The 21,434-nt window shown below is 45.4% G+C and overlaps 1 protein-coding gene across 2 annotated transcripts in view; it reads right to left on the bottom strand.

Moving 5' to 3' along the window:
• jcada (junctional cadherin 5 associated a) overlaps window positions 1–12,585 on the bottom strand; it is a 41,835-nt gene extending 29,250 nt beyond the window's left edge. For both annotated transcript variants that reach the window (XM_080793532.1, XM_080793533.1), the window contains exon 1: window positions 12,572–12,585. The gene's annotated coding sequence lies outside the window, so the exon portion shown is untranslated. The remainder of the gene's footprint in view (window positions 1–12,571) is intronic.
• Window positions 12,586–21,434: the final 8,849 nt, after the last annotated feature.

Below are 21,434 nucleotides of genomic sequence, written 5' to 3'. Positions count from 1 at the left end.
CAATACAGTATGTGTTGTTCACACGTCACATGTTAAGAGATTATGTGCAACAAGTGCTGAGGACGGGTGAGGTTATTGCGTAATATCCCAACAGTGGTTATCTAATCTGTTCAGTTTCTTCCTGCGGGATGCTTCTGTTTTGCTAAACTTTGATTTCACCACAACTGGCCGGCAATTGAGAGGAAAGGCAGAGGGGAAAGTCAACACTGTAGTAGCAGCACAGCAAAACCCTGTCACATTACCCCTGGGGGGTGTAAAAAGGGACACTTAAGGGTCAATTTCTACACCCTCAGAAGTAAATGGATTTTACAGTGTAATGAAATTTCTCACACTGTACCACCTCAAACACAAACACACACACACACACACACACACACACACACACACACACACACACACACACACACACACACACACACACACACACACACACACACACACACACACACACACACACACACACACACACACACACACACACACACACACACACACACACACACACACACACACACACACACACACACACACACACACACAGACCTCTCAAATATTTTTCAATCCTCTTCCCGCATAACAGCATGTGTGATCAAACCATAGGATCAAACTAGCTCTACACCAACATAGCAAATCCTTAAAACGGCCGGGATTTGATGAAGAAGAGAGCCTATCGTAACATGGCACAGATGTGGAGAAGCCAGCCTGTATGTGGTCTTACAGTCTCCCTTGGCCAGGCCGCTGCACCCAGGGGCAGTGACGGAAGAATACTCACATATTTTACTCATAAGTAAAACTATAAATACTGCAATATTGTAGATATATGCTCAGTTACAAAGTAGAAGTCGTGCTTTCAAAGTGTACTTGAGTAAAAGTACAAAAGTATCGGCATCAAAATGTACTTCAAGTACCAAAAGTACAGAATATTTATAGTGAAGAATGTTCCCTTTCACAAAATAAACATTAAACATACAAAAATTGCCGATCTACAAGCTACATTGCATCGCGACACATTGTGAGCTTGCAGATCTGCTATTTTCAAATGGCCGAAATATATATACGGCTGTGGTCGTTAGTGTGTCTAGTAACTAAAGTTACTAGTAACTAAAGTTACTAGACACGTAAGATGTAGTGGAGCAGAAGTGAAAGTTCAGAAAATTTAAAATACTCAAGCAAAGCAATAAATAAAAAAAAGTAAATAACTCATCATTGTATAAATAAGTACAGTACTTGAGTAAATGTACTCAGTTACTTTCCACCACTGCCCGGGGGCATCTGCTCAAGAGATCTGAGGGCCCGGTCGGGGAGCCTCTTTTTGTTTTGGCCCAGCTGGGGTGCCTGGTTATTGTTCTAAGGTAAGGGATCGGCAGGGATGAGGGCACCGTTGGACCACTCTCAACACATGAGGATCATGTAAAGCCCCTTCACCTTTGAACCGCCGGTGTGAACAGCTGCCCAGTGTTTATGCTGCACATTCACTTTGATCCACCTTGATCCGGGAGCCATGACAAAACAGGTTGCACAGGCGTGGGAGAGTGAAGTGTTAAATTTGGACGGCAAATTTGGATGTATGTCTTCGGCTTTTCTGCCTTTCGCTGATGGAGTTTTAGGTGAAGAATGACAGGAAAGAGGGAGAGAGACACGGGAGAGACACGGCAAAGTCTGTCGCAAACGGGACTCGAACTCGCGACACGCTGTCAGGCTACTTTAGAGCCTAGGTGCCCGGGCCGCCATGCCAGCGGTAGTTTTTGTCATATTTTAGTAACCTGATTAATTTTTATTTGTATTTTTTAAGAATGTTTGGGGGCCTTTTATTGGATAGTGTACGGTGACAGGAATTGTGTGGAGAGAGAGGGGGAGTGACACAAAGAAAAGGTCGTGGGGATCGGGAGTCGAACCCGCAACACGCTGTCTGGATTAGCAGCCTAGGTGCCCGGGCCGTTTTAGTTAACTAAATATCATAGGATTTTAAACCAACATACATATTATTAGACGAAATAAACTGTAGATTTAGTTGAATATAATGAATTTTGGCGGGCCGTGATGGCGTCATATTGCCTGATATAAACTGCATGCCGAAAATAGCTACAAAATATCTACAAGCTCATAGATAGGCTATTTTCGGAGTGTAATTTTGCCAGGGGCTTGAAAAACGCCTGGACTACATTTGAGAGTACCTCTAGTAATGACCATAAAGACGACATGTAGTGGACACTTTTTCATGATTGGCTGCCTAGGCTGCCTCTAAGCCAATGGGAGTCTTACAAAAAAAAGACATAGTCTGAACGGCCTGTTGTGTCTGCAAGAGGAACGGACAGAACGAGAGTGGCATCAGAAGCTAATGTTATGAGCCGACTGGAGCTAAAGGACAGCCATAATGAACGTCACAAAGGAAAACAACGTCCGGGAAGTTGTGACAGAGAAACATAAAAGTAAAAAAAGAAAAAAAATGAAAAATTGTCTTCTGCAGCTGGCGCTTATGACTCGAGTGTCATTCTTGTTTAGTCATAGTTTTAGTCGACACAATTAGGGCCTCAGTCACACATGAAAGCGTGTCTTCTCGGTGTCTCCTGTGTTCTCCGTGTGTCGCACGGCTCGCAATTCATTTTCAATGGGAGTCATGTGGTTTGATGAGACAAGCCTCCACGGCTGTGTTGTGGGGGGAGGGGGGGGCGGAAGACAGCCGTGGAGCAAGCTTGTCTCGTCAAACCACGTGACTCCTATTGAAAATGAATCGTGCGACACATATAGAGGACACAGGAGACACCGAGAAGACATGTTGTCTTTCATGTGTGACTGAGGCCTAACACTGACGATGAGAGTCACATCAGGGATTGGAAACGCTGCCACTCTGCACTTTGGTGTCACCAACCTGTTTACGTAGCTGCACTTTTCTTTTTTTATATATATATATATATTTGGTTTTTAACATATTAAAGAACAAAACATTTAGTTTCCCCACACCTAAATACAAATACAACATTGTCCTCTTTCTCTGTCACATCTTTGTGCACTGCATACTCTGTTTCCTCACATGAAAGGTATTGGATAATAACAATAATTACTGCAACAACAAAAGATAACGAGTACATATATAAATATACACAACAGCAAAAGGAGATTAAGAAAGAAGAAAAAGACAGCTTCAGGATAGACTTCGAGTATACACAGCTGCACTTTTCTGTGCACATTGTAAATATCAGTCAGTCATTTTCACCTGAGCTGCAACACATTACTGAACCAGCAGCTCAGTATTAATATTAATAAAAAATAAGATAAATGTGAAGTGGGCAAGGTGCAGTGCAGCGGGAATGATACGGTTCAATCCAAGTGTGCATTGGTAATGATTTGGGAAAAAAGAAAAATGCTCCGTCTTCTCGTCTTAGCTCTACAGTTTAATTCAGGGAAGTGTAACTGCATAAAACTAGACAGTCTAAAAACTGATGGTTTCAGTGCCGGAGAAAATAAGAAAAATAAGCCCTTCTTTATTTGGCTGCTGTACCCCTGGGCATCACTAGCAGAACATTTTTACATATTTTGAGGATTTAGTTCAAATGTATCCGGAGCAACTTATAAGTAATTCAACAGATAGTTGGGGACACTGTTGTTTAAGTACACTTTGATATATGGATATATTGGCTGTAATGGGGATTGTACTTTAACCTGTTGTGAGAGTAGCCGTCTATCTGTCTGTGACTTTTGTGGCCATATATGAAGATGGCAGGTGTGGGTTTATAGTTGGGTTAGGTTGGGTTTGCCGTGGCGATCAAGTGGCTCATTTGGGACAGAGGCACCAGTCACTGCACAGTGCACTCCCTCGAGTCATCTGCAAAGTGTGTGGGGAATTTGAAATCGGTTGGTCAAGCGGTTTTCGATATAGATGGATTACAGACATAGAGATTCCCTGCATTTATTGTAAGGTGGATTAGATTATCATTTACCGTAATGACTTTCTGTGAGTCTGACAGCTCAAATGACCCCAATGAATATTACATTGACTAAGAAATTAACTAGGACAACAATATGTAATGATCTGAATCTGATATCGACTAAAGAAAAGTGAGGACGTTTGACCTCTGTTTGGAAGGCTATATGAGTCATCGGGATAAGTGCTTTCATGCAGACAAGCATGGCTAATTTGATATGTCCAGCTCAGAGCTGCTCCTGACAGAGATGACATCAGTACACTTCAAGAGACCGAGTGATGCACGTGATCCAGTGCGTGACCAACGGTCGCCGTCTTCTGTGTTGCTACCGACAAAGTGTAATAGTGCCTATAAGAAGAAGTTATGGGGGGATATAGGGATCGAATTCATATTCAGCGCTGCATCCGCCTCGGTGACGATATCAAATTGCGCTTCTCGAAAATCACCTCTCTTAAATCACTTTGCTTGATTTACTAGCTACACATATCATGTGGATGACAGACTAACTCTGAGCATGTGTTCAGATGGATTGCCCTAAAACCCCACCCAAAAAAGTGACTGCCAGACTTGCCAGACAACTCAGTGAATCACTCTGTGTGCGCTTTAATCCGGGGACTTGTTTAAACTCCTCCCTGCCCCTCCAGAGTATCACTGGGCTGCTAAATGACAAAAAACACACAGACCCAGTGGGTTACACATGGTCCTGTAGGACTGTCCTAAAACACACACAGGCCCAGTGGGTTACACATGGTCCTGTAGGACTGTCCCCAAACTCTCCTGGGGATTGTGTGTTGTGTGTCTGGAGTGCACCCGACACACAAACAACCCCATGGACCCAGACATGGAAAAGACGGGGGAACAATTTTAGGAATGGGGGAGGCAAAAGAGAAAATACAGCCTTGCTGCCTATAGCCGGCCCAATCTTTCCACCCGGCAAGAGTTTTATAAGTTCGCAATAATGTGTAATTACACCACAACTAATTGCTACCTTGCCTCTGTGCAACGCAAGGATAATATGTTATTTCAGGACCATTGAAGGTGCTGGATGAAAATAAAGACGTGAGCTGGAAAGAAAACATATAACTGTACATGTGGCTGATGGGCCAAGACCACTGCAGGAGGAATAGAACTTAGAAAGGGTGGAGAGAAGGAATGTTTAGCAAAGCTGATGATCTGAGCGTCAGGAGGATGACGCAAGAGCCTTGCCCTGGCCAGTACCAGGCACTAACCATCATCACTAACCATCAACCGCCCTCCGTCTCCCAATAACAATAACCACCACCCCCACTACACCCTAGCAGGGGGTGATGATGTGGAGCCGAGCCCTCCCCAGAGCACGCTGGGGCACTGACATGGGATGAGATAACTCGCATCTGGACGGACAACAGTGCCGGCGTTCAGTCTCTCTCTCACGCTGGAGACACGCGGAGTCATGGAGAAGAAGCCACCTCGCGCGACTCTCTCTTCCCTCCAACAATTCCATTGTGATCCCTGACACTCATTGTGAATCAGGCGCAGAAAGACAAACAGTCGAGGAGGCTATATAGGAAAGCGTTAATAGTTGCCATTTCACCACAATGACTCATTGTCATTCTGAAGAAGGCTGTCCGTTCCGTTGTACCACATTGTGCGCCCCCTCGTTCGGAGTGCCGTGTACAGCCAGCAGAGGAAGAAAGGCATATTGAAAAAAACGGACCAAAACCACAGGATTGTAAGAATGTCTGTAAAGCCCGGCCTATCAAAACTAAAACTGGAATTCCAGAATGGCTGTGGACGTTGATAGTTTGTTGATACTGAAACCTTTTTGCACAGGTCAATTTATTATTGTATTTTTACAAATGGCATCTGCCGAAGTAGTGATTTATTATCAATTACACACCATAGGATCTCCATATCACGCTCACTCTCCCTCACACACCTCTTCAGAAAAGACATTAGCAATATTATTCGCTCTGTGAGAGCAGACAGGCATGAGAAATGGATGAATGACAGAGACTGATGCGCGCGCGCGCACACACACACACACACACACACACACACACACACGATTCCTCAGCAGGCTACTGACAAGTAGCTCAGGAACTCTCTCTCCCTTTGAGGAGAACTCACAGTGGTCACTGTTAGCTTTTCGCAGAATCCTTCCAGTGACTAATTATAGAGTCAGCCTGGCTATCTGCAACCATTCCTACGACCAGCGGATCCACATCCACCCTCCCCGGCCCTCCTGTGCTCGTGTCTAAGCAAAGCGAAGCTCGACTCTTTCCAGATGCTGCTGGGCTACAGTCTTTTTCTTTCTTGCATAATGGATGTTTTCTGTACAGTAAGCGGAGCAATGGAGTGCGACACACAGGAGAACAGCACGACAAGCACATCTTGCTACAGTACAAGCCACTGCACTTAGGCAATGCAGCTTAACCTCTGTGCCCCGCTATGAACCAAACTGAGAGAGACAGACAGACAGACAGACAGACAGACAGACAGACAGACAGACAGACAGACAGACAGACAGACAGACAGACAGACAGACAGACAGACAGACAGACAGACAGACAGACAGACAGACAGACAGACAGACAGAGATGGAGACAGGCAGACAGACAGACTTAAGACAGAAATGGATATGAAAATAGATAGGATAGAGCGACAGACAGAGATGGAGACAGGCAGACAGAGAGACATGGAAACACACAGAGACAGAGAACAAACAGAGACACAGACACAAATGGAAATAGAGATGGTCGAGAGACCGACACACATACTGTAGATGAGTTAGAGAAGCAGGGAGAAACAGAGATGGAGAGACAGGCAGAGACAGATATGAAGACAGAGAAACAGGGAGACAGAAATAGAGACAGAGACAGATATGAAGACAGATAAACAGGGAGACAGAGATAGATATGAAGACAGAGAAACAGGGAGACAGAAATAGAGACAGAGACAGAGACAGATATAAAGACAGAGAAACAGGGAGACAGAAAGAGAGACAGATGAACAGACAGAGACAGTGAGGGGGAGAGAGACAACAAGGGGTCCTCTCCCATGGGGATGGAGCATGTGGGAGAGGTGCTGCCGGAGTAGCCTATATGAAAACAAAACCACCCCGGGTGTCTCAAGCCCAATTGAACATTAAATCACTACAGGCGAGGAAAATATGACAGTGTTATTTCTGCTGAGCTACAATGCAAAGTGTTCCTGAGAGGTAAAGATGGCAGGGTATGGACGTGGAGCCAAGAGAATTAAAGAGCGTTTGTTGTTCTTTATCCTTGTTGATCTTGCATGGAAGTTAACTTTACTCTAAACATGGATGTTGTTTTGTGCCTTCATGGCGTGCCACCCCAGCGCTACGGCGGAGGTCTGTGGCCAACAGCTAGGGGGTCCCGGGGGTGAAGTTAAAGGCACACTCCGCAATTCCCAGCGGTGATCCCAGCCTCGTTATATTCTGCACTACAGCGTTGCATGTGGTGGGGTGGGACGGAGCAGGGGAGGTGTCGTCTGTGTCCAATTTATAATTCATGCGTCTGGCTCTCCAGCGGTTTGTCTAAGTACAAACAATGTGGAAGGGGATATAAATAAGGACAATCCATTGTTTCCTGCCCCACCCAATTAAGGCTGCTTTCAGCCCACAATGTGCAGACCCTCAGAATGTGCTCACGCGCACGCTCTGTCCTCGACATGAGTCAGTGGACTTTGATGACGTCAAAGCAACAGACTAATTTGTTAACGTTATCAGCTATCGCCTAGTTCACTACTTGCTAGTGGAATGGCAGCAGGCCTGGGTCAAATGCAGTGCAAAATTGCTGCTAGATTATTTTGGTGCTTGCTCAGGGCCATAACACCGGCCTATTTACAGATATAGCCCCCATACGGTCATGAATTACTTCTGCACTATTGCCACCCACCCTGGGGGGGGTCAACTGTTTTTGGGGGTATCTCTAATTCTGCTCTCTTCACATGTCTGAGAACCTACACAGGAGAATCTAATGACCAGTCAACCACATGGACCCGAGTGTCCCTATTCTAGGCTTACGGCGGGGCTCCACTGGACGCGTTGCGTCTCCGTCGCGTGTGTCAAAAAACGAACCGGGCAATTTTAATGCAGTCACGCAACGTGGGCAGTGGAGCCACCCTTCATTGATTAAAAAGGGAACATTCCCGACGGTGACGCGCCCGGTGGAGCCCCGGTGTTAGGTGGATATTTGAGGAAAATAGCAGATCTACACTTTCATAACACGTCGCTTTGTGTGACCCTGTAGCTATTTTTGTCAAAGAGATTTGAGCGCCCCTCACATGACACAAGTGTGATTTCTTTGAATAAAATGTAATGCTGTATGTTAATACAATATAATTTATACACAAGAATTGCGGTGGTTGCATTTTGTCTCCCTGCTCCACTATTGACACATTTAGATCATGTCAAAGGTCATGTCTCACATAGACACAGGATCTGATGGTCAAGATTCCATTTATCCCCCGAGCAAGCAGGCACGCTCTATTAGCTAAAAAAAACCCCACTTGAACAGGAAACCGGGTTCAAATCCGGGGTAGAGAGGAGAAAGTTACATAGTGCTGCTTTAAGTGGTTAACTGATAGACATGGATTTTGTGCTAACAATATGCCTGTTCAGTTCAAGTTTCAAGAACCAATAACTGACACTGACATCTATCCTAAATACAAATCAGTGTATTTACTCCAATTCAGATCTGGGTGCTGCTCTGTAACCACTGTATGGTTGACCACTAGAGCAGTATAATGAATTGCATTTTTATAGCGCTTTTCCAAGTGCTCAAAGCGCTTTACAATGGTTCATTCATTCATAAATTGGGAGGTGAAGCGGCGAACAGTCGACGCCAGCGTCCTCACTTCCCACATTCACACACACCAATGGTGGCAAGCTTACACCGACCGACTCATTGGAGGCAATGTAGGGTTCAGTGTCTTGCCCAAGGACACTTCGACATGTGGACAGGAGGAGCCGGGATTCGAACCGCCGACCCAGGGATCATTGGACGACCTGCTCTACCTCCTGAGCCACAGCCGTCCTAAGTAGTAGTATAAAACCGGCAAAGCATCTGTGTCATTTTAGACTTTAGCGTTGACTTTTCAAAAAAGTGAGGGGCGCTCATATCATCGTACATCATGACGTAACATGTCTATTTGCTCAGACACTATATGACGTAAATTCTCCATTCATTGTCAATGGCAATTTAATGTTTGTGTAAGACGAAGATCTACACTAATAGCTGAATATATAGGAGGGGCTAGCTCCCCTAAAAATAGCAGATAATGTGCACTCATTGCGAGCTTGTACATCTGCTGTATGTTTTTTTAAACATTTTTGAAACATCTTGAAAGAACTATTTGTTTAGAAGGCAGCCTCGGGCCTTAATGAGTTAAGGCCTTTTGCTCATGAGGGATGAGGGTTGAGGGATGAGGGTTTATAAATCATGTCCCAAAGTCTGTATTTTTCTGCACCAAATGATGAGGGATTTACTGTTTACTGTTTAGGCTAGCAACACCACAAATTGAGTGGTACAGGTTCAAACGTGATCACGTCGCAGCGCGAACCTGGAGCAGCCGGCTGTGCAATTAAGGTTTGGATCCACACAACCTGTGATCAGTGGTGGAAAAAGTACTAAAAGTAAAAAAAACGAATTGTGAACTTGTAGATTGGCTATTTTCAAATGCTTAGGGCTTAAGTGGATAATGCATGTTTTTTTAAAGGAACCCTTGCTAATAAGACAAATATGCTTTAAAACATTATACTTATACCCCTATAACTAAAATAAAAAAATAAAACCACTTTAATATATTATTTCTTTCATAAATAGAGAATCTTTCACTCAATAGGAACTGCTCCCGTCGCAAGGTGATGATGTCATATGTCCATGCGTGGTCCAGCCCTATGGAATATATGGAATGCACGTGCTAATATAAAGTATTTAAAATATTGCTTTGATACTGAGATTAACCTTAGGAAGTATTTTTATTAGCACATGCATTCCATAGGGCTGGACCACACATGGACATATGATCGACATCATCAACTTGCGACGGGAGCAGTTCCTATTGAGTGAAAGATTATCTATTTATGAAAGCAATAAAATATTGAAGGTGTTTTAAAAATATATATTTTAGTTATAGAAGGCAAGCATAATGTTTTAAGGCATATTTGTCTTATTAGCCAGGGTTTCTTTTAATAATAATCAAAATCTACAAAGTAAGTCAGGTTTTCAAATAAATGTAGTGGAGAAAAAGTGCAATATTTGCCTCTGAAATCTAGTGGCTAGTAGAAGTACTGACCATTGGAAATACTCCAGTAAAGTAAAAGTACCTCAAAAGTTGTACTGTACAGTACTTAAGTACTTTCCACCATTGCCTGTGATGGCCAGCCGGCAGCCAGTAGCCAGCACCCCCCCAGCCCCCCGTCTCCCTAATAAACACTAAGCTGGTGTCCAGCTGCAGTCCAGGGACAGGGCACTAGAGAGGAGGAGGGGGCAATGGTGCACCTCCCCACATAGAGACTAGAGTAGGAGAGAGCATATCGCATAGCTGCTGTTTAGTAATGGCATAATAATTGTCAAAACCCCTTCGTCAGTAGCCTGGCTAATAACCCAGACTCAAATCACACCGTCGCATTTTCTTTTTGTGCCAACGGCTGATTCGGTCTGGCTTATTAGCCAGGCTACTTCGTCAGCAGTTTGATGTCATTTTATTATTCTCCTACTCGAAATATTCTTATTCCGTCTCCTCCACTTCGCCTTGCTCTTATTTGTCTTTGTCTAGAGGAATCCATGTTTAATATCACATGAATACTTGGGGAGCACTGGCCATGCCCTCTGCAGGGATGGTGCAGAGCCTTGTTTACCGTGGGTTCCGGCGCCATCATTGTTTAACTAGAAGAGAATGGGCCAGTATAAGCATGCTCAGCAGGGAACCTCTCCAGATGCATGATTATTATACTGCAGCGTCCCACGGCCGCTGGCTCCCTTTCCCATCAGAGGGAGACCTGAGAGAGCTCTGCCTAAACTGTACCATAAAAACCTGAGCCAGGCATGGACCACCAACAAAGCAGGACCCTTTGTAGGTCTCGTTTAGTGGTCGCTACTACCCCCCCACACACATTTGGTGGGTGTAACATGGGTTTACCGTCCGGTGGCACACCGAGCTGTGCTGATGTCTGCATAAAACAGAATTACAAAGTAAACAGAGAGTTTAGTTAAAAGACCACTACGACTCTTTGATCCAAGTGGTTTGCAGCAGGGGCTAAAGAATTAAATGAGTCGGTGCAGACTCGTGGCTGCCGATGCCAGTAGTTTATTGAGGGCACAGAGGCGCTTCGGACAGACTGCTTCTGCAGAGGTTGCAGCAGGAGCTAACCATGAGGTGGATTCTGTGATGTTTTGCGGCGTGGTGAATAATCTTGCTGGCATTAGTGTTTTACTTGATTATGTGGGGCAGTGATATAAGCTCTTAAGTCCAAAGTGGCAGAAAAATCAATGGACTAAAAAGAACAGCCCTGCATAAGGATGCTGTGGAGAAATTGCCTTTCCATTAACCACTTGAACCCTAAGCCTCCCCATTCTGGGCATAGTACAATGGTAAACAATTCTGTTAAAATAGCAGACGTATATCGAACAAAAGGAGTTGGCCAAGGATAGAGCCCACGGGGGACACCGCTCAGTGAGGTATACAGTGTTTAAGTGGTTAAGAATGTTACATCTGTCTCTTATCCCATCCCCCCTCTGACCGTCTTTCCCCGTGGCTGCAGTCTCAACAGTCACTTACTTGTCAATACCAGCTCTTAGTTTTCCTGGCAAACTGTGATGTTGGACTGTGTACATCCAGCATCCTCGCTCTCTCACTCTGGACAGCGTCTCCGGTGGCAGACACACCCATCCCCTTCTCTGTGGGAACGCTGCCAGCCGAGATCCTCAGCCACATTCCACGCGATAGTGCCATGGGAAAACTGATAATAACGGCTCTGTGATAGCATTCCAAAACAAACCTGATAGCGGCAAACTATAAATATAAAGACTTCAAGGTGTTTTCATCAATAAGGGCTTTACCGACTCACTAGGCGCTGTGCTGGTGCTGGCTACTCAAGTCACAAATTGTTATCCCTTCTAGCGTGCTTTAAGAGCTGTGCGAGTTTTGAGTTCACGTCTGCATGCTAATTGTTTATAGAGTAAAGACATTCCATTTGTCATGTCAGTTTAATAGGCTACCATGTAGGCCTGAGGTGGGAGTGTGCCGTTGTGGGTCTGACACAGTAATCACCATTCTTGGAACGCATCTCCATTCATTACTCATGTAAAAGAACGGAGCAATACAGCTCCGGGAGTTCACGCTACGTGCCAAGTCCGAGTTGGAAAGTACACCACAGCCGGCGAATGAACCTGCAGCTAGCTGCCCAGCGACAATAGAAGCACTTCCCTAAAACAATGCCCAGGTCCAATGCAGGACCTCTGCCTCCCTGCTATAAGCTCTTAGTGACGATACAGGCGGCGCTCCTTATTTGGGCGGAAAACTAGATCAGCTGTGATGCAGAGATCTCATAAGAATTTACGGGGGCTTGTTGTCCCAGTGGTGAATAAGAAATTAGACTAATAAATTCTCGTCTCGCAGACTGCAGGTCGTGATATACTCACATGAGATATACAGTCTCCCCTCTCAGGGTAGCAGTTCTGATGTAAGATGTTTGGTCTAGTAGTCCATTGGTCCTTCGGTCTGTCCAAGGAGACGAGCCAGAGAATCCATCTTGTGAATGGGGCTCTGTTGTGTCCCAGTGGGGGGTTGTCAGGGACAGCCAACGGCAGGTCAAACATTAGTGAAGGCAGGGGTCAGGGGTTAATCTTATGGGCGGGCGGTCACTCTCATGGGTCAGAGCCCTAGAGACTCCACAGGCCCCTGGGGGACAGACTCCGGAAAAAAAAGAAAAAGGGGTCACTTGTTTGCGTGCTTGAGCAATACTAGCGCGCACAATACTCTAAATATGGGCATTAAGGAAACAAACAAACAGGTCCCACCCCCCCACACCAAAACGCTGGATGGGATTTTGGGGGATAGGAGAGTTTCTTGCGCTCTGCGTCTCGATGCAGATGAATGACAAATAAACATGAGTGGATTCGGCTTATTTGACTGCACCTCAAAACCCAAACCTGTCATCACGGACTGTCAGTTGCAAAGGCCCTGATTACATGTATGCAGCAGCTAAAATGAAGAGTCCGACAATGAAGGACAGTGATTACTGGGCAGGTATGCAAACATGGTGAGTTCGACACGAATGCATGCATGCATGCACAAAATTATCTTTTCTTCCTACACAAAACGCAAAACACACGAATAAACATGCACGCAAGACACAGCCCAGCCCAGCCCAGCCTACACACACACACACACACACACACACACACACACACCCCCTCCCTCCATGGTCTGACTACATATTGCTCACACATGCTCTTGGCTCCTGGCTGCCTGCCATCTGCCTCTGTCTCTCTCTCTCTCTCTCCAGCACAGGAAGCCCAAAAGGCATGCGGGCGGGCATACAGGCACTGCGGTGCGACAAGGGGTCTGGGGAGAGAAGCAGAGTGCGGATCAACAGGCCGTGTCTCTGGCCCAATCCACTGAGGTTCATGCTGGGTATACATCTCTCCTCGTCCAACTGTGTCTTTATTATTAAACTATACACACTGTACGATTGAGACCTGAAATAGGTCACGGGCCGGATTCTGCTAAATCTGCACAAAAGGCATGACTAGTTATTTCAATGAGCCTAGAAAGTCTTATTTTGGTTTTCGGGGCTTTGGGAATTTTTTAGAATGCCTGCCTTAAAGATATGTCACAATATGTGAGGATAGTCTATAACTTAATAGTTATCCAATATCTAGTCCTGTATCTCTAGCCTAAATATTAGCTAAAATGCATGCGTTTGGAACTTTGGATCCTTTGGAACATCACTTCACATATTTTTAGATTCCACATATTTATTAATAAATGTCATAAGAGTACACAAGAGTAAAAAATGCTTTGGTTTCGGTAACAACAACAACAACAACAAAGAGATAACTAGGGCAGCCAAATAAAGTACCTGCCAGAAGCTGCATGGGGGTTCGAATCTACCACGGTGCAGCCAACTTTGTCGAGCGCTGCATGCCGTCTATAGGAGCCCACCGAGCAGGGGAGTGTGATATGTGTCACTGTGTGTGCACACACTCCTACGGCCTGGGGCGGCACCTGTCAGCAGGGGAGTGTTGAGCAGCAGGAGTAGGACGAAGGCTCTATATGTCCTCCCGGTGGGATACAACAACACAACGGTGACAACACATATGTGTGCGAGGAGGAACTAATTGGCACGATAACCAAACGGGGGAGGAAAAATGGGTAAAAAGCAATGACATACTGAAACAAAGAGATAGCTGAAGAATGTCATTAGCTGAAGACAAATATGTGCATAGTACATTCTGTGTGTGTGCGTGTGTGGGTGTGCATGCGTGTGTGTCAAACAGTTAAAAGGCCCTATTGGTGTCAATCGTTCGTTCATGACTTGATTGCCTGTGTGGGACTTGCTTTTCTGGAGCATATTGCTCTTGGTCGTGTCATTCAAAGAGCCTGATTGCCTGGGGGAAGTGGTTGCTACTTAGCCCCCTGCCCTTGGTCTTGTGGATGTGGATTGTGGAACCACTTGCCATATGTGGCAGCATCTGGAATGGTGTGTGGTTACGTCGCCTCTCAGATCGTTGATAATCCTATGAGATTTTTTTTTTACACAATGACCATCCTATTATGTGCTGAATGGATGCTCACTTCCCCACATTCCTGCTCTATTAGAGCGAGAATATAATATACACTAGAGAGAGAATATATATTTTTTCTTCAGTGTCATGCATTATGAAAAATGTCCAGCCCGCCTGGGCTTATGACACCATTACTTTCCAACAAACGTATAAATTATGGGAACACACAGCCCAAGACAATAACATAAATTACCGATATCGACTAGAAAACGTGGTGCCACATCCCCTTTTGGTCAATATAACTTCATGATGCGACCAGTTAATCACTTCTTGGGCCAATGATGACCCCATTTTATTATGTTAATCTGTTCAGACGTTATGTGAATTTTTCTAACAGGCCATTGTGCCCGTTTGGCACGAAAGGTTAATCAGCTCTTCCATGGCCAAGGATAACCTTTCCATTAAGTTTAGTTTTTTGCAACCCTGTTCATAACCGCTCCAGATATATCCTGCTAACAGACAGACTGATTGGGGATGGCAGATAGAGGCAACAACATCAACAATGCAACAAACAAATCTGCTTCACTAGAAAACAGTAGAGGGCAAATTAGATGAAACACAAGTTACACAACACATTCTAAAAGTAGTTCACCCAACGAATCGACTTATTTTCTTTCAATTACGCACCCCATTAAGCCTTCAATTCATAGATTATTTTGTTGCATTCCTTCCTTTGACAAAGCCAACTCTTGTCGTGACAAATCATGACAATAAACACAATGTTTCGGGCCGAACAAATAATTAGAAAGAAGTAATTATTTGTTTGTTCCAAAATATTGTGTTTTATGATTTGTCACGACTCGAGTTGGCTTCTTACGACGCTTAAAATGTCTTTAAATAAATACTTTTTGAAATGTCTCTGGGGAAAATGCATTGGGAATTATTTCCTGGGCCTGGTGTCGTCATGAAAGGGGGCTGGACAGCGACGCTCTATAGTTTATGTTCAGTAACAAGTTAACAAGTGTTCATTACATAGAAAATACAATTTCAGGTGGGTTGCCACTTGCCAGCCAATTAGCTTCAGTTTTACAGGGTATAATAATATAACTGGATTATGCTATTTGACCAATTCTCTCTAAAGTGACAGCTTATGTTTGACCATGTGTATAGAGCTGAGCCTTAATGTTGGATGGGTTAGTAGAGAGCAAGGCGACACGTCATTATCGGATTCAAACTCATGACATCTGGATTGGGTCCAGACTCCAGGGCCTACTTTGTACATTGTAATTAACTGCTCGAGCAAACCAGTCTGCCGGCCCTTCTGTTCACCATTTGAGAACCAAACAAAAGGCGTTTTATTTTCTTCACCACGCTAGCTGCACCACAAAGTCAGCCACCACGGTGTCTGTGCTACTTCTCCTCCTCCCGTGATGTCTAAACGTGGTTATTGATATCGACCGTGGGAAGGCGGTGTCACCTCTGCGTGTCTTGAGTTCAAACAGAGGACACAGGCTAGCAAGCCTCCGCTCACTGACCCCGTCCACCCACTGAACTGAAGCTCAGCACTGAAGCGGACCCACCCGGTCTCTCCCACGGGAGGACCAGTGGCCTGCCTCCTTATTGACCTGCCTGGATGCCAATTAATATATTTCTTTTAAGTAAAAAAATTAAAAAAGCCTCAGGCCAGGCCAGGTCGCATGCACATTGTTGTGGGTCCCTTTTTTATTTCCTATTTTCTTTTTGTTTTGTTTTGTTTTTTTCCAACATATTTACACATAAAAGCAAAAAACTCCATAAATTAGAAAACAAATGTTTAAGTAGTAGTGCAAATTGTCCTTCTACAAGCTTTGCGATGCGCTGTGAGCTTGTAGATCTGCTATTTTCACTAGTTTGGGTCCTGGATAAACAACTAATTTCTTTTGGGTCACGGGCTAAAGGTTTGGGAACACCGCCCTACAGGACTTGCTACCAAGCGGTGGAAGCACTTCTTGACCTTTTCACCTACTTTTTTTCGTCTTCTGTACCCATACAGACTCCTAATCTCTTTTTTAGTCTTTTTCCATTCTCTCTCTCTCTCTCTCTCTCTCTCTCTCTGTCTCGCGAAAATGATATTTCTTTCTTTCTTGCTCGCCTCCTTCTCCGGCCCACACCCATGTTTTCATTTGCGGGACGAGTCAGAGAGGAGGCCAGACAGCAGGGGTGGGTTGCATGCATGTAACCGAAACTGGCGCAAAGGGCTAAAAGTCGTACTCCCAATTCCTGCTAATAGCTCACTGCAGCAGAGTCATACATTTTACTGGCAGGTGACGGCGAGGCAGATGACTGAATGGCACATTATTTTCACTCCCCCAAGGGACACATTCCTGTTGGCAAGTAGATCTATCAATTGACACAGAATCCCCTTTTTATGGATCTGATACGTTTTATTGGTTTATCTTTGCTGGGTTCACGTCCTGGACAACCCTGGTCGGAAACGGAATGGAGTGTGAGTGGGGGCTGGGCCTATCCTATGTCCTACTTCAAACTACATCTGCACAAAGTCAAGTCGCTTCAGATTCAACTGAGATTGGGCCTTTATCTGAGACAGAACTGAGAGAGATAGATGCTGGTCATCAAACGTTATCAATTAGTGCTTGAAATGGTCACCCCAGAGTTGTATGTACATATTTTGGAAGGGGGAACAAGCTATCGGAAGTCATTTTGAGACAGAAACATGGATATTATTGCTGTGCAGAGAATTGGGAGGCTTCAACGTGTGCTGCTCCCAGTATCCAAAATATCAAAGTGCTCCCATAATTACTATTTCAAGTGGAAGAGAGTCAAAAACCCCCCTCCTCACTCACCCATGATTTCTGTGTGGAAACTTCAAAGGCACTCGGCGCTGATCTTTTTATAACCCGCCTTTTCTTCCCGCTTAGACAAAAGGCAGAAACCAAAATCGAGGGCGTGAGTACAAAAACAGACAGAGCGGTCGAACATGGCGCTGCATGTCTGTCAGATCCATCACAAAGCGATTGGATTGCTCATGATGACCAGCGTGGTTTTCTCTGGAGGAAGACAGAGGGGGAGACGGAAGAGGAGCCACAATGTTGGACGGAGAAAGTAATGGGTGTAACATTGTGCTTTTTTATTTAACGGAGGCGGCATTGTATTGGGGCTGGAAAATACATTATTACCACCAATGATTCATTTGGGATTTGGCTCATCTAGGGGTTTCTCGAGGAGTCTGAGGGTTTCTAAACGGAGGGAGAGACGGGGAGAGAGAGAGAGCTGGAAAGAAATAATGTGGGGGTCTGTTAAAGTGGGGTCCCCTTGAGGGGGCTTAAATTCACCCTTACAAGTCTGACAGTATACAAATGGAACCAAATGGATGCTAATTTCCATTTGTATACTGTTAAGGGGGTCCTTGAAATATAAATGTTTCAGAAACACTGCAACAGAATAGATGACATGGGGAGGATTGGGGTCATAAGTCATTTTCACCTCCCATTTCAAGCTTCTCTAAACCGCTCCTTTATTCATAGCCCATTGCAAACGTATACTGGCCTGCTGAGGTGTTGTCAAGACTTTGTGGGGTCCTGAAGCATGGAGGGCTGCAGTATTTATCCCCCCCGTCACCTTTTCACCCTTTCATCGTTATCACTCCATCCTGTCACTCTCACTCACACTCTCCCGTAAACAGAGGCCTGAACAAACACAAACACACACACACACACACACACACGGCGACAGCAGGGTGAGCCTGTTTAAGTGCAGCATGCGTTTTATTCGCACGCATTTCTTGTTTTTTTGGTACAATAATATCCCCACCCCTCTTTGGTTAATTGTATCTGGGCTCACTCTGGAGTCAAGAGTGGAAAATTCCAGAACAGTAAGATAACTTCACTCCTGGGCTCCCTCGCTACAAATTAAAGGCATGTGTGGAATTTTGTGCCAGAGCTCTGACAGGGGGGAGAGAGGAGAAGAAAGAGGGGTAGGGGGTGGAGGGAAATGAGAGGGGTTGAGAGAAGTGGGGGGGTGCGCTATCACACTTTGCCCCCCCACGCTCCAATACCTCCTCCTTCACCACAGTCCTCACTGCCGTCCTCGCCCCTGCCCCCATGAGGGCCAGCGAGTATAAAGGCATTATAGAGTCTCAGGTCCGGCTGCACATGCCCCAAATGCCTATTTAATCAAAAGAAAATAAACCTGGCCACATTCGCATATTGGTGTGTCGGCATAAGTCAACGTGCCTCGGCGGGCGGGGAATTGGAACCTGCTGTTGGGGGTCTGCAGCGCGGAGGCTTGCTGGCCTGTGTCTCTTCACCCCCACGCCTGCTACCTAAACACACCAGCGGAAGGCACGCCCTGAATTCAGGATGTCTACCGATTTCGTTATTATAATGGAGGAAATGAATCGGAATGAAAATATTGCTCGTTGCGCGTTCTTATCGACGAATCGGCCAATTTGTTAAGGAGGAGCAGCCTCGGTCGCCAAAAAACAGAGAAAGATCGCAGCGCTTCCACAACTCAACAGCTATATATTATTGCCATTTTTCCACATGCATGCATCTGGGGGTAATAATGAAATCTGATAATAATAATCTATTTAGGCTTTTCAGATTTTGTTTGTGCACTGGGAGAGGTTAAATGTTTGCATAGGTACAGACAGAAATTGGGCTTTCAGCACAATTCGCCACGCAGAGAGAGGGAACAGTTTTCAACGAAGGCCTACAGTATCTCCATCCACATCTCAACTCAGCTGAATTCAGAACCATAGCAATGCTTGATCCTCATACAACAGCATCTGGGGCTTTTTCCGGGACCACAACTGCAGCTCTTGTTACCGGGGTATTTGGGGCCTGGAATTTTGCGGAGTAAGGCTGTCCAGGAAAACAACATCAACATCACGCTGCTCTTAGCCTGTAACTGCATGGCCTCTTCCTCTCTACCTCCTCCTCTGCACCATTATCCCAGACAGAGCTATCACGTTACCATAATGAATCCCATTAGAGGAAGGCCCCGTCCCACGCGGGCACCCAGTGAGGCTCCCCCTTGCCCCATCTCTTCTGAGGTCCTTCTCCATTCGTCTCCCTCGACTGCGTTTGGCCCCGTTGGACCCTTTGTTGAAAGAAAGGACCTCTGGAGAACTCCTCCGACTTTGGCAGAGCGGAAAGAAACCCTCATCGTCCTCCTCCAAACTTCCAGACAATGATAGCCTTTTCCAGGGGCCACTTGGGAGCGGCAGACGGGACGCTTCCTTCAACTATAAGGGCTGCAGGGGAAGGAGGTAGCAGTCAGGCAATGCCTAAGTAGCATTTAGAGTTTGATTAGTTCAGAAGGCTTGAAATGGGCCAGAATGGGTTGGTTAAACAGGGCAGCATGGCTCGACAGCCCTCGGGAGGTTGACCTCGGGACCTCTTTGACATGACCCGTTGACTTTGCCGCGAGGGGAGGAGCATGCCAGGATGAATAACATATGATGTAAACATGATGCTAATTAAAACAATAAATATAGCAAGCAATAGCATGAGAGGTTACGCAAAATCAGAGTGATAAAACAGCCGTATCTCAGGGGTTATATTTAGAAAGCTGTAGACATTAATTGACGCCGACACATCTCTCGCAATTATTTTTCCAACTCCTTTTCCATTGGCCAGTGCAGCACAGCTAAACTAGGGGGTACCATGTAGGTGATATTTTTGAAAGTAAGAGTGTTTAATATCTCTGGATTACTTTTAACCTATTTTGCAACAAATGCATATCACTTCTTCCACGCGCTTTAAGTGCCTTTATACTCGACTCATCCTCAGCTAATCTACAAATCGGTCAGACTCGTCAGTCAGATAGTCAGCCTTCCAATCAAAAATCCATCCATCCATCCATCTAGTCAGTCAGTCAGTCCATCAACTGACAGGCAGTGGAGCCAGTTTTCCATTCAGTCACCCAGACAATGAGTCAGCCAGGCCAGTCAATCCGTCAGTCAGTCAGGCCTCATTCACACGTACCAAACAGCAATCAAGCAAATGTTCGGTAGTTTTATTCGTTTTTTTGGGCCACCACAATGCTTTTCCAATGGGAGTCACATGGTTTGATCAAACATTTGTGTTTGATTGCTGGTGGTGTTCTGCCCCATCCCCTCACAAACAAAAATGTTTGGTTAAACCATGTGACTCCCATTGGAAAAGCATTGTGGTGGCCCAAAAAAACCACCAAACATTTGCTTGATTGCCGTTTGGTATGTTTGAATGAGGCCTCAGTCAGCCAGGCCAGTCAATCCGTCAGTCAATCTGTCAGTCATTCCGTCAGTCAGTCAGTCAATCCGTCAGTCATTCCGTCAGTCAGTCAGTCAGTCATTCCATCAGTCAGTCAGTCAGTCAGTCATTCCGTCAGTCAGTCAGTCATTCCATCAGTCATTCCGTCAGTCAGTCAGTCAGTCATTCCATCAGTCAGTCAGTCAGTCAGTCAGCCAGGCCAGTCAATCCATCAGTCAGTCACCCATGTCAGTGGGTCGCTACAGATGCTCTCTAATGAGCTGGGAGGCTGTGATCCACTGAGCTTTGCTCACATTCCACTGGCTCTAATAAGACCATGCGTCGCTCTGTGAGCCGATAGCGGCTTCATTAGCCACACTGTGAACCTGCACAGGAAGCTGATAGGGGCTTTATTAGGCTTTTTATTACGCAAGAAAAACCTAGGGGGCAGTTTAATTGGAGCCAATGAGGAAGGTGGAAGTTGAGGGAGGGGGAGGAGGAGAGGGGGGGCGCGGCGGTAATCTGTGTTTCATCTCCGCCCA

Source organism: Protomyctophum bolini (assembly GCF_963924005.1).
Source record: "Protomyctophum bolini genome assembly, chromosome: 21".
Classification (NCBI taxonomy): Eukaryota; Metazoa; Chordata; class Actinopteri; order Myctophiformes; family Myctophidae; genus Protomyctophum; species Protomyctophum bolini.
This window is presented reverse-complemented; position numbering and strand designations above follow the sequence as displayed.